The 14,605-nt window shown below is 39.3% G+C and overlaps 1 protein-coding gene across 11 annotated transcripts in view; it reads left to right on the forward strand.

Annotated features, from left to right (window-relative positions):
* Kiaa0586 (KIAA0586 ortholog) overlaps window positions 1–14,605 on the forward strand; it is a 141,905-nt gene that overhangs the window by 100,271 nt on the left and 27,029 nt on the right. The gene's annotated exons all lie outside the window — the stretch shown is intronic.

Here is a 14,605-nt window from a genome sequence, read left to right on the forward strand (position 1 = left end):
TGATGTTGAACATTTTTTCATATATTTATTTGCTGCTTTTACTTCTTTGTCTGCAAAATGTCTATTCATTTCAGATGCCCATTTTTGAATTGGGTCTTTATATTTGGGGGGGCCTGATTTTTTTCTTCTTTATATATTCTAAATAGTAGACCTTTGTCTAAAGAACAGCTGGAAAAATTTTTTTCCCACATTGCAGGTTGTCTTTTAGCTCTGTTCGTGGTTTCTCTTGCAATGCAGAAGCTTTTTCTTTTTTTCTTTTTGTACCAGGGATCAAACTTGGGACCTTGCACTTGCAAGGCAGGTGCCAGAACCACTGAGCTAAATCCCTGGCCTTGAGAAGCTTTGTAATGAGATGAGATCCCAGTTGTTGATTCTTTGTGTTAGTTCCTGTGTTACTGAGGATTTGTTCCTAAAGTCCTTTCCTATGTCAATGTCTTTGAGAGTTCTACCTAATTTGTCTTCCAGCAAGTTTAGTATTTCTGTTTTAATATTTAGATCTTTAATCCACTTTGATTTTAGTTTAGTGCATGGTGAAAGATAGGGGTCTAGTTTTAATCTTTGGGAAATTGAAATCTAGTTTTTCCAACACCATTTATTAAAGAGGCTATCTTTCCTTGAGTGAGGATGATTGGCTTCTTTGTCAAAGATGAGGTAGCTTAGTATGTCTGGAGTTCTTTCTGCATCTTTTAATCTATTCCACTGATGTATTTCTTTGCCAGTACCATGCTGTTTTTATCACAGTAGCTTTGTAGTATAGTTTCAAGTTGAGGATTGTGATACTCCTTCCATGCCTCTGTTGGCTAGAATTGGTTTTGCTATTCTAGGTCTCTCCTGGTTCCAAATGAATTTTTGGATTGTTTTCTCTAGTTCTGTGAAATATGTTGTTGGAATTTCAATCAGCATTGCATTAAATCTATATAGCAGTTTTGGAAGTATGGTCATTTTCACTATATTGGTTCTTCCTACCCAGGAACAAGGGATGTCTTTCCATTTTCTTATATCCTCTTCAATCTGTTTTATCAGAGTGCTGTAGTTTTCAGTGTAGAGGTCTTTTGCTACCTTGGTTAGATCGATTCCTAGATATTTCATTTTTTGGGATGCTATTGTAAAAGGAATTCTTTCCTTAATTTCTCACTCAGTGAGTCTGTTATTTGTGTATAAGAAGGCTATTGTTTTTTGAGTGTTGACCTTGTATCCAGCTACTCTACTGAATCTGTCAATTAAGTCTAGAAGTCTTTTGGCGGAATTTTTTGGGTCTTCTATGTAAAGTATTATATCATCAGCAAATAATGACAGTTTAACTTCTTCCTTTCCTACCTTTATTCCTTTTATTTCTTTGTCTTTTCTAATTGCTGTGGCTAGTGTTTCCAGAACAAGATTGAACAGGAGTGGTGATAATGGGCATCCTTGTCTTGTTCCTGATTTTAGCATGAAAGTTTTCATTTTCTGACCATTTAGTATGATGTTGGCTGTTGGTTTTTCATACATGGCCTTACTCAGGTTGAGATAAAGACCTTCTATTCCAATTTTCTGTAGGGTTTTCATCATGAATGGGTGTTGGATTTTGTTGAATGCTTTTTCTGCATCTATTGAAATGATCATATGATTTTTGTCCTTGGCTCTGTTAATACAGTGTATTACATTTATCGATTTACATATGTTGAACCATCCTTGCATCCCTGGGATAAATATGACTTGGTCAGGGTATATAATCTTTTTTTTTTTTTGGTACCGGGGATCAAACTCGGGTCCTTGTGCTTGTGCAGCAGGCGGCAAAACCACTGAGCTAAATCCCCAGCTATATGATCTTCTTGATCACCCTCTGTATTCTGTTTGCCAGTATCTTGTTGAGGATATTTGCATCTATGTTCATTAGGGAGATTGGCCTGTAGTTCTCTTTTGGGGTTGGGTCTTTCCCTGGTTTTGGAATCAAAGTAACACTTGCTTCCAGGAATGAATTTGAAAGTATTGCTTCCCTTTCGATTTCATTGATGAGTTTAAAGAGTAATGGCAATAGTTCTTCTTCAAATGTCTTGTAGAATTCAACAGTGAAGCCATCAGGACCTGGGCTTTTCTTTGTTGGTAAATTTTTAATTATGTTTTCTATTTCACTCATTGTAATTGAGGTGTTTAGAATTTTTATATCTTCTTCATTTAACTCTGGCAATTCATATGTATCTAGGAAATTGTCCATTTCTTCTGTGTTTTCCATTTTATTAGAGTACAGTTTCTCTAAATAGGTATTGATGATCCTCTGGATTACTGCTGGATCTGATGTGACTTCACCTTTTTCATTCTTAATTACATGTATTTGTGCCTTTTCTTTCCTTTTTTTGATGAGCTTGGCTAAAGGTTTATCGATTTTATTTATTCTTTCAAAAAACCAATTCTTTGATTCACTGATTTTTTTGTATGGCTCTCTTAGTCTTCATTGCATTGATTTCTGCTCTGATCTTTATCATTTCCTCTCTTGTAAGAGCTTTTGGTTTGTTACACTCTTCTTTTTCTAGGAGCTTGAGGTTCTGCTTTAGGTTATTTATCTGAGTTCTCTCTGTATTCCTAATATGAGCATTCACTGCTGTGAATTTCCCTTGTAGAACTGCTTTCATTGTGTCCCATAGATTCCTGTATTTCCTACTGGCATTATCATTTACTTGTAGAAACTGTCTAATTTCTTCTTCAGTTTCCTCTGTGACCCATTGGTTGTTCAAGAGAGTGTAATTCAATTTCCATGTGTTTGTCGGGGCTTTGCAGTTTCTTATGTTATTGACCTCCAATTTTATTGCACTATGATCTGATAATATACAGGGGGTAACTTCAGTTCTTCTACATTTACTTAGACATGTCCTATGAGCTAGCATGTGGTCTATTTTGGAGAATGACCCGTATGCACCAGAAAAGAATGTGTTTTCTGATTTTGTGGGATGGAAGACTCTATAAACATCTATTAAGTCCATTTGTTCAATAGCTTGTTTCAGTTCTAGAATTTCGTTGTTAATTTTTTGTCTAGATGATCTGTCTATTTGTGATAGTGGGGAATTGAGGTCCCCCACTACAATTGTATTAGTGCTTAGTTGGTTTTTCATGTCCATTATATTTGTTTTGTATAGTTGGGGGCATTCGTATTTGGTGCATATATTTTTATGATTGTCATCTCTTCCTCTTGGATTGTTCGCTTCACAAGGATGTAGTGACCATCTTTGTCTCTCTTAATTAGTTTTGGTTTGAAATCTACTTTGTTGGCAAATAAGATTGCTACCCCTGCGTTTTTCCTGGTTCCTATCTCGTGGAGAACTGTTTTCCATCCTTTTACTTTCAGTCAATGAATTTCTTTTTGAGTTAGGTGTGTTTCTTGTATACAGCATATTGCTGGATTTTGCCTCAATCCATTCTGCCAGTCTCTTTCTTTTGATTGGTGAATTGAGGCCATTAAAATTAATGGTTATAATTGATAGATATTGACTCATCCTTGTCATGATGTTTTACTGTTGTTGGCTCCTTTATTTCTTATTTTTCACCTTTTCCCTTTAGTTTCTTGCCTTGCCTGGTAGATTTCCTCTTTTGGGCCTCATGGAGTTGTGACCTTCATTGTCTTTTTCTAGGATATTGTTTAGAATTGTTTGTACTGCTGATTTGGTGTTCATGAAATTTCTCAGGTGTTCTTTTTCATGGACGTATCTATTTTCCCCCATCGATTTTGAAGGATAATTTTGCAGGATACAACAGTCTAGGTTGGACATTATTTTCTTTTAGGGCTTGAAATACTTCACTCCAGGCTCTCCTTGACTTGAGGGTTTGTGTTGAGAAGTCTGCTGTGATTCTAATGGGCTTTCCTTTGTAGGTGATTTGTTTCTTGTCTTTAATTGCTTGTAGGATTTTGTCCTTCTGTTGTGTTTCTGGGATCTTGACTATTATATGTCTAGGTGTGGATTTTTTTTTGATAGTGGATAGTTGGAGTTCTGTATGCCTCACTTATTGTGTGTCCAATTCTCTACCTCTGTCTGGAAAGTTTTCTATTATTCTCTGAACAGTTTTTTATGTCAATTGTACTTTCTCCTTCTTTTTTATGGACTCCTATTAGTCTTATGTTATTCTTCTTTGCATCATCTAGCAGCTGGTGGATTGATTTCTCATGGTCTCTTACTATTTTGAAGAAATCTCTGTTTTCATGGTCATTAACTGCAATCCTGTCTGCTACATCTGATATTCTATCTTCAGATTCCCTTAATCTACTATGCATACTTTCAATGGAGTTTTTAATCTCCTGGATATCTGTTTGATTCTGTTTCATGGATTCCATTTCTTTCTTATGTTGGCCAATCATGTTTTCCATTTCTTTCTTATGCTGGGCATTCATGACTTCCAGCATGCTTCTGAGCTCATTTATTTTTTTTATCTGTTTCTGCTCTAGATCCTCTAATCATGTCTTTCACTCTGCTCACCATCTCTGTAGTTATCTGGGAGATTATTTCTGCTTTGAATTTTTCTACAGCCTCATTCATCTGTTTTGTTAATTGCTATGCTATCAGTTCAGGGTGTCCAGGTGTTTGATTATCAGACTTTTCCACCTCGTTTCTCCCAGGATTTATTTGCCTTTTGTGGGGTGGAATTCTGAGTTTGTGGCTTGCTCAAATGTCTTCTCATTTTTGTTTTTGAAACTGTCCTTGGTTTAATTCCTCTCTTGATACTTCTAAATTGCTTATTGTAATTATCTTTGTTGCTTGTATTTAGAACTCTTGTAGAATGATTGCTCTCAGAGGTGTGTTCCAGATGCAGCTGGCCTTTAGGTTTTGAGTCTCTAGTGACTCTGACGCTCTCTCATTTTCATTATACCAGGAAGGACGACTGATTAGATCAATCACAACACCTTAGCCCAAGTGATACAATTAGCAACACCATAGCATCAAGTACATCTTAGAAAATGACAATTTGTGGTAGTTCTTAATCTGTCACCTTTAACTGTGTGAATTAAATTAAAAAATTAAAAAACTGTGCCTTAGACAAAGGACTGCTATCTAGAATATATAAAGAACTGAAAAAAATCTGGCCCCCCAAATTCAAAGACCCAATTCAAAAATGGGCATCTTGGGCTGGGGATTTAGCTCAGTGGTTTTGCTGCCTGCTGCGTAAGCGCAAGGACCCAAGTTTGATCCCTGGTACCAAAAAAAAAAATGGGCATCTTAAATAAACAGACATTTCTCAGACAAAGAAGTAAAAGCAGCAAATAAATATATGAAAAAATATACTGGTCATTTGAGAGATGCAGATGAAAACAACACTGAGATTCCACCTCACCCCAGAAAGAATGGCTCTTATCAAGAAATCATCCAATAACAAATGCTGTTGGGGTTGTGGGGAGAAAGGAAGCCTTGTCCATTGTTGGTGGGAGTGCAGACTGGTGCAACTACGGTGGAAACTAGGAAACAGCCCAAGTACCCATCAACTGGAGAATGGATAAAGAAGATGTGGGCTTTTTTTTATAAAATGGAGTACTACTCAACCATAAAGAACGAGAAACTAGAGACATTTATGGCTAAGTGGATGCATATTGAGGCCATCCTCTTAAGTGAAATAAATAGGAAACAAATGTGTAAATACCGAATAGTTTCTCTATTGTGAGAAACTGAAAGTGTAATTAAGGATGAAAATGATTAAAATGAATAATTGATAATTTGAAATAGGAAGAAAAGGTTCAAAGGTGTAGGGGTGGCAGGAGGGGAAGGGGAGAGATCAGAGTTACAGGCTGGAATCTGGAAAGAATCCATATATAGATTGTGTGTAAAACTATAGGAAGAGATGTAGACAGAGACTAGGCTTGAGCTCATCAGTGAGTTGGGAAGGAAGAGTCACTGAGATCAAAGGAGAGAAGGGTGTGTTTCCGGAAGCATATACAACTATGTACAGTACACAGTACTTGATAGTGTGATAAATGACTGTTACTCTTTTAGGAATTTATCATAACCTGCTGTGTTTTTCATCCTTTAGAGCATAATCCTATTTATATAAAAGTGTTTACTGTAAAACAGTGTGGTGCTATGCCAGTGGTAGCCTCATGTATCTTGTGTTTAACTGCGTATTTGGATAATATCAAGGGGCCATCACAGATGATTGACGTATACCTTCTCAGCTTGTACGTAGAAGTTGGCACTCTGTGTGTCACTTTGCGATACACATGGATGAAATTGTCTGATAAGATATTTCTCAGATTATATTTCCATCACGTGTCTCATGACTACATTGAAATTTAAATTTAAAAAATAATTGGCCTGTGTGGAGTCTACTAGCTAATTAGAATTTTTTTTCAACCCAGTATTTGTTCAGTATTAGTTTTGAAAATCTTTCTAAAACAAATCACATCCTTTGATGTCTTGTTAATGCTTGAGATGTTTTTTTTAAATTATATGGAAAAATGTTTAAGTAATTTTCAGTTTTGCTTTGTTTGAGTTCTATTATATTTGAATATTATTATAGTTTTTTCCCTTGCATTGCTTTTCTTTGAATAATTTTAATTTTGTATATGTGTGTGTTTAGTGAATGATAATGAAGTTATACGTGTAAAAAAAAATCAAGGACCAACCCAGTATATGTTTATAATGAATAAACTCTTCAGTATAGGAACTTTACCCTTCAGGATGGGGAGTTAGAAGGCATTGGGGAGGGAGGGATAGATAGGTAGAAGGATAGGGGAAGGTTAGCAGTGAGGTCAGAGGATACAGCTGAGAGAAGGAAAAAGACAAGAAAAATAAAGAAGAAATCTGAATTAGGGGCAGAACACAAACACAAAGAGAGATGAAGAACAATGTGAGACAGCAAGAGAGCAAGTGTGAGAGAGAGAGAAAGAAAAGAAAAAAGAAAGAAAAAAGGAGAAAAATAAAAATTTGAAAAGAGTAGAAAAAGAAAAATTAAAAATAAGAGCAAAAAAAAGTAATAATTTTGAAAATAACAAATAAAAAAGAAAAATGAAGGGCCTCCTTCAGGGTATGTCTCTGCTCTCACAATAGACAACGTGGGCAGCAGTGTGCAGATATAAGTCAATGAGTTTCAGCAAGCCAGTCACAGACCCATGAGATTCAGGCAGATTTCTGGCTGCAAGTCCCAAGCTGAGCTCCCTGTCCTCCTGCAGGGTTGAACTGTATGAGGTTCTACTGCAGGTTCCAGCTGCCCTTCCCCTGAAGATAATCCAGGTTCCAATGGCAGGTTGTGATTCCTCCAACTTACCAAGTATGGTGGCCTGGTGCCTTTATTGCAGAGATTCTCTTCACTTTGCCAGTGGGCTTCAGTTTTCATTAAGGAGCCAGAGAGAGGCTCTCTCTCTGTTGTTCACTTCTGCTCTATCTTCTGGAACTCAGGACAATGGCCTTTATGCCCCTCTGTGGCTTTGTAGTGTGGATCCAGGTAGCGGCACAGCCCATAGGCCAGAGGCGGGAGGAGGGGAGGGTGTGCTGCAGGCATCCACCTGGCTAAGCTGGTTGCTATGGGTGTGGTGAGTGGCGAGGGGTTCTCACGGTCTCGCTGGTCACCAGTGGGTGTGTTGCTGGTTGTTCGGAGCCAGGCTCCAGGTGGCCAGGGATCTCTCTCTCCACCAGACTGGCTAAGCTGGTTGCTATGGGCTTGGCGAGTGGGGAGGGTCCTCACCATCAGGCTGGTTGCTGGTGGGCGTGGCGCGGGTTGGCTGGAGCAGGGTTCCAGGCGGCCAGGGATCTCTCTCTCCCAATCATGAATTTCCTAAGCTGCTCTTTGTCGAGAAAAGTCCTTATGTTTTCATCAGATTTGAAAGATAGTCTTATAGGATAAATCAGTCTGGGTTGGATGTTGTTTTCTTTTAAGGCTTGAAACACTTCACTCCAAGTTCTACTGGCCCTTAAGGTTTGTGTTGAGAAATTTGCTGTAATTCTCATGGGTTTACCTTATTAGTAATTTGTTACTTTTCTTTAGCAGGTTTTAAGATTCTGTCCTTGTGTTAGACCTGGAATTTTGACTATGATGTATCATGGAGAAGTTGTTTTCTGATTGTAGCTATTTGGGGTTTTACATGCCTCACTTATTTGTATGTTAAATTCTTTCCCCATATTTGGGATGTTTTCTGCTATTATTTCTGTTGTAATCATTTTTTATTTCTGTGATTCATGCTCTCTTCTGATTTTTCACTAATTCTAATTAATCTTAGAATAATCCTTGCATCATCTAGCAGCTATGGGATCCATTTTTCTTGATCTCTTGTTTTTAAGATTTCTGAGTATATAGTCACTGGCATGAAGCGTATCTCCAGGTCCGACACTTTGTCCTCTCAGATCATACCATAAGAACCAATAATGTACCACCCTTAACCATAAAAAAGAGCTCCATTAGATACTGTTAACACAAGGGCAACCGAATATTGAGATGCAGTAAATATCTACTAAATGCAACAACTATTCCTCCGTTAACAATAGAAATTCAACAGTGGTCGCATAGAATTAACTAAATATGTAAAGATTAATAAAACTTAGTGATTATGCTAGTAAAGATAGATTAGGTGGGGAACAGGAGAATGAACGAAGTAAAATTTGAAAAATAAAGAAAAGAAAGATGAGGAGTAGGAGAGAAAAGTTGTGGGGGACCTGGCCAGCAGTGAATGATTTACTGAACGGTTAAACTTCAAGACAGAAACGTATAGACTCTATGAGGAGTGACTGGTTACAATACGGGGCAAAAGCTCACAGGCTGTGTGAGAATCAAATGGTTAAACAACAAGAAGTTTAGATTAAGTAAAGTATATTGTGTCTGGCCATGGCCCTTCCCCATTCCCCAAGAAAAACTACCTTGCCTTAAGACAGCTCCATGCCCAAACCATTTTCTCCTTCTTTTTTCTTTTACTCTGATATTCTAAATAAAAGCCGGATAGTTCTTGACAACCAGGGCTTTTCTTTTCCCAGAGTCTCCCTAATGGCTGGGCACTCGCAGATGAGATAGCCTCTCTGGGCCTCTCAGTGACTGAACTAAGTCTCATGTCTGAGGAATGTTTTTCATCTTCCATGATGTCGCTTGTTGCTCACTGCAACAAAAAGTGAAGTAAAGCATCCTATTAATAAATAAAAAGAAATTAATAAAATTGGGTAAAAAATAACAGAAAAGAGCAAATAAGAAAAAGGAGGAAAGGGGCTAGGGATTTAGCTCAGTGGTTTTGCCACCTGCCTTGCAAGTGCAAGGTCTGGAGTTTGATCCCCGGTACCAAAAAAAAAAAAAAAAAAAAAGAAAGAAAGAAAGAAAAAGGAGGAAAAAGAAAAGACAGCAGAAATAAAAGAAGAAGAAAAAAGAAAAAAAAATTGGAAGAAAAAAGGGCAAAACCCCCTTTCAACTCCAAAATCAAGTGCGGGGTGGGGAGAAAATGAAATGAGTTGAAAGCAGTTCCTCTGTGTTTTTGAAGGAGTCTTTTCCCCCCAGGGTCTGTTTTTGTAGGCGAATGCTTGATTATGCACCTGCCTTCCCGATGGGCATAGGCAGTCAAAGGAGTCTGCCCTAAGGCTACAGCCACTCCAGTAATTCCCACTTTTCATGTCCCTGTGTGCACCCCAAGAAACAATTTTCTCTGCCTAGGTTTACAGCCTGTGGGTTGTGAGTTGGGCCACACTTCAGATGTGCCCCTCTGTCCATACACCCTAGGCTATGGCAGTCATAACCTGTGCCATCTCCTTGCATGTTGGTAAATGGGGACAGCAAATAGACCACTGAATTGTGTGCTGATATAGGTAGTGAGGCATTGACTGGGGGAGTCAGGCAGTCTGTTGGTGTTAATGCCAGCAACTTCAGACCCACCCCCGCTCTGGAAGGCATAGACACTAGGCTTGGCTTCTTAGGACAGAGGGAAGAGCCCTCATCCTGAGTTTGAACTTCTCAGGGGGTGTATGTCTAGATTGTACCTTATCCAAAGCTCTCTTTTGTGGCTGTTTCCCACCCAGTTACTGTGATTGGGTGACACCAGAATTTCTGAAGTGTAGATGTTCTGTGTCTCAGTCTTAAACAATTATCTCCTTCCCAAAATGGCTCCTGATTAAACCCTCTCAAATGTGGTAGGCACTGAACTGGATTGCTTCTCCACTTCTCGTCTGCCTTGAGTGAGAAGTCACTTTCAGAATAAAAGTCCATACTGTTCTTGCAGTTTACAATAGTTTTGGGCTTTTCTTGGGGTAGTCTGTTGATTCTCCCTGGAGTTGTTGACTATCTTACCTGTGTCAGTGGAAACAAATCCTCCTTCCTCAGCGCTGGGGTGAACTTTCCAGACTGCTTTGGTCTTTTCTCTGTATTGTGCTCTGTCATCTCTAACTTCCCTGTAGTTTCTAGTTTTCCCATTGTTGTGCCCAGATCGCGAAGTCCCCAAAGACCACCAAGGAGCCGATTCCGATGCAAACGCACGAGGGTCGTTTATTCAAGCTCGAGCAGGGACTCTCAATTGTCACCGACGTAGTGGATCGAGATCGAGAGCCCCAAATTTCAAATTAGCGGGGTTTTTATAGAGGTTACAGCAAGGTTTGGAGATTTTCCATTTAGCAGTTACATGATTGGTTGACAATTAGCAAGCATGAAGTGTACATTTTTGATTGGCTAGGTACATCGGGGTTGAGGGGTGGCTACATGTAGGTTTTACGAGGGAAAAGAGGAACAAAGGTTAGTGGCCGACTGTCACGTACTGATGGTCAGCAGACACACTGACTAATAGTCACGACCATTGTGTACTGACAGTCAGCACATCTACAGATTGTTCTATGGATAGTGGGTCTGGAACAGTTATTTCCCGGGCAAACAGATGGCTGGGCAATTAACTCAGGAACTTTGTTTTGTTACAGATTGTATCTTTTGTCCCAAAGCAGGCACATTGTAACCATTAACTTGTGAGAGACTAGGGGAGTGATGCATTTCAACAAAATGGAGTCCTTTGGTCTCACACCCATCAGCTTCCAAGTGCCTGATTCCAAGTACCTGAGAGTCTATATTTTGGTACCAGTCTCTGCTCTATAATTATTTTTTTTAAAAATGAAATTCTAATGACAAAAGGCAACACAAATCATTATTTCTTGTAATATTTCTTACATGTTCTTGGCAAACATTTTTCTCCTTTTTATTGTGTTATATATTTATTTTATAAAAGTTAATGTTTAATTTGACTAAAGTTTCTTATCCATGATAATTTTTTTTTAAGGTGAAAATAATGTGTATTTAGAATTAGCCCCCTGGACTCAGTTTAGATGATCCCAGTCTGATTAGGGTATTGCCCTTGGCCACATCCATGTCCTAGAGCTTCTTCACAGCTTGTTTGATCTGGTGCTTGTTGGCCTTGACATCCACAATGAATACAAGTATGCTGTTGTCCTCTGTCTTCTTCATGGCCGACTCTGTGGTCAGGGGGAACTTGATGACGGCTGTCGCGAGCAGGTACCGCGGGTAAAGAGGACTCAGACTCGGATGGCAGTTTACACACATATTATTATAATTCACTTCTATGCAATTATCACACGATATTAAATAAGACAATATTAAGGCTGCCAGTGACCACGTCCCTGTAACTGTACTGCGCAAGTCCTTATGGGAGCGCGACGTTTCCTCCCGTGGGGTCAGAGGGTCCGATCCGTAGACGAAGGGCGTCGAGTGGGCGCTAGGCTGTCCGTCTCTCCGCTGGCCTCGTCCTCTGGTCTCGTCTGGTCGGTGGCGATGCTCCTTCCAGCGGGATCAGGTGCATGTGTCCCGGTCGGTAGTCAGATCAACAGACTGACTAGTAGACTGGTCGGTGGGACGGATCGTCGACTTGCTTGAGGTCTTCAGCTCCTTTTATACTATTCTAACTGGGCGTTTGTGGTATTGGTTCAGACTTATCACACTGTCCATTTGGGCCACGCCCTGTCCAGTTTGGGGTTCATCCTTATCAATTCCACACCGCTTAAGGTTCTACTTCTATATCTTATGGTTACTATGGTTACATATCACTCACAGCACTCTTAAAGTCACAGCACACTTTAGGGTTACAGCACACTTATGGTTACAGCACACTTAGGGTTATACAATTCCATCTTATTTTAAGGTGTTCTCCACACAGCATAGTGGTCAAACTTGTTTCTTCTGGGGGCGCTTTTCTGAGGGTATGTCGGCTGCCGCCGGAGCCACAGTGTCTTGGGGGATGGCCTCCATGATAATTTTTGCTTTTTTTTTTTTTTTTTTTGGTACTGGTGATCAAACTCAGGACCTTGCACTTGCAAAGCAGTCCTATGCCACTGAGCTAAATCCCCGGCCCAATTTTTGCTTTTTTCACTTTTATTATTGATATTATATAGAATAATATATTTATAATAATACATAATATTTTATTTATATAAAATGCCCCCAGTTACACCTTTGGGGCCAACATTTTACCCCAACCCCACTCCAAGCAAAACATCATCTAGGAAGGTTTACACAAGTAGCTTTATTAAAAAAATCATTAAAATTTTTTTAAGTGGGAAAGGTCTGCCCCTATTGTCCTTTAGTACAGAACACAGCATTAAGTAAAGGTCATATTTCTTCCCCTGTGATTCCTATGTAAAACATGTAACTCAAGTATAATGGCAGCTCTTAAAAGATACCAGGCCAATCAAACCTGTGATGATTTAGAAATGAAATGCAAATGAGGGTGACAGAGGATGTTAGAGGTAAGAAGGACAAATGAAAACTTGGATTTAGGCATATGAAGTTTTCTGGGTGTGTTTTACTGATTTTGAATAATGTTCATATCTTTTTATGAAGAAAAAATTCTAAAGGGATTGTCTTTAAACATAGTTCTAAGCTGGATATGGATGTGGTGGTAGATGCCTATAATCCCAGCTCTCTGGGAATCTGAAGCAGAAGGGATCAGAAGTTCCAGTCCAGCCTGGGCCACTTAGTGATTTGGGGAGACCCTACCCCAAATTTTAAAAATGTAGAAAAGCCCAGAGATGTAGCTCAGTGTGAAGGACCTGGGTTCAGTCCCCAGTACTGCAAAACAAACCCCCCCAAACAACTCTGTAGTTTTAATTCCTTCCAGTATCTGGTTTTAGGAGAATTCTTTTTCTTCTTCCTCCTCCTTCCTTTTCTTTTTCCTTCTCTTCCTCTTTCCCTTCCTCATCTTCCTCTTTCTCCTCCTCTTCCCCTTTCCCTTCTTCTTCCTCCTTGAACCCAGGATCTTCACACTGATCTAAATCCCTAGCCCTTTTTTTTTTTTTTTTTTTTGGGTACTGGGGATCGAACTCGGGTCCTCGCGCTTGTGCAGCAGGCAGCGAAACCACTGAGCTAAATCCCTGGCAGAAAATCTTACCATCTCTTTTTGTTTTTTGTTTTTTTTTCTTGTACTGGGGATCAAACTCAGGACCTTGCCCTTTCAAGGCAGGCGCCGGAACCGCTGAGCTAAATCCCCGGCAGAAAATCTTTCCATCTCTTTTTGTTTTTTGGTTTTTTTTGGTACTGGGGATTGAACTCAGGACCTTGCCCTTTCAAGGCAGGCGTAACCACTGAGCTAAATCCCCAGCCCTTTTTTATTTCTTTTATTTTGAGACAGGGTCTTGCTAAATTGACCAGGCTGGGCTGGAACTTGTAATCCTTATGCCTCAGGCTTCCAGAGTGCTGGGATTACAGGTGTATACCACCACACCCTGCTCATTCATTCATTCATTCCTGAGTAACTGCTCCATCAGACTTTTTTTTTTTTTTTTGGTACCAGGGATTGAACTTGGGTCCTTGCTTACACAGCAGGCCAGGCGGTGAAACCACTGAGCTAAATCCCTGGCCCTATCAGACATTTTTTAAAGCCTTGAGGATGCTGTGAAAGATAACAGGTGGAATCTTTGCTTTCACAAAGCCTTAACAGATAACATACAAGTAAACAAATTTACAGCAATTTTGGATAATGATAAGAAAAATAAAAGGGTAACAGAAGAATTCAGGGTCCACTGGCACATGTGAAGTGAATGCTAATGTTGGAAAGTCAGCATTTTTGCAGTCATCATAGTAAAGATTAGGTCAGGTAAAAATTATTGATGAATATAAACATAGAAATTTTGATGAGGAGCAGGATATTTGCATAGTCTTAAAGTATCTCCTTGGAAATTAGTTCATTAATTTAAAGGGAAAACAAAGGACAGTAGTGCCTTGATGGAGTGATGAAGATTAGTGTCACCACAGCAAGGAAGATGAACATTGTACACGCCAGATGTGACATGTGAGAGTTGACCATGTAGAGAGGGAAGAGAAGCATTCAAGGCATAAGGTCTTAGACATTTACAGGTAGGGAAAGGAGAGGGACCAGGAAAAGGGGCTCTAGACACAACAGATTATCATCCCACAGCATCAGGGAATGCACCAGTTTGCTGTACATTTTATGGGTAGAAAGCCTTAATCTTTCTAATTCAACACTTGCCTCTCACAAACTTCTGACTTATTTATTCTTGTTCCTATATGAGCATTAGAAACAAGGGGTTCAGTAAGACCACCTTCAAATATTTCATTACAGTAATCATAGCCCAGAGTCTTCATGTTATGTTCCTTTTCACTTCCTTTGCATAATATTGTTGATGAGCTCCTTACTAGTTTGATCGTACTTCAAACAGTCAATATGTCTTGCATGTAG

This window comes from Heterocephalus glaber, unplaced genomic scaffold (assembly GCF_053883595.1).
Source record: "Heterocephalus glaber isolate CG9 unplaced genomic scaffold, H.glaber_assembly_v1.0 deba00001118, whole genome shotgun sequence".
In the NCBI taxonomy this organism is placed as follows: domain Eukaryota; kingdom Metazoa; phylum Chordata; class Mammalia; order Rodentia; family Bathyergidae; genus Heterocephalus; species Heterocephalus glaber.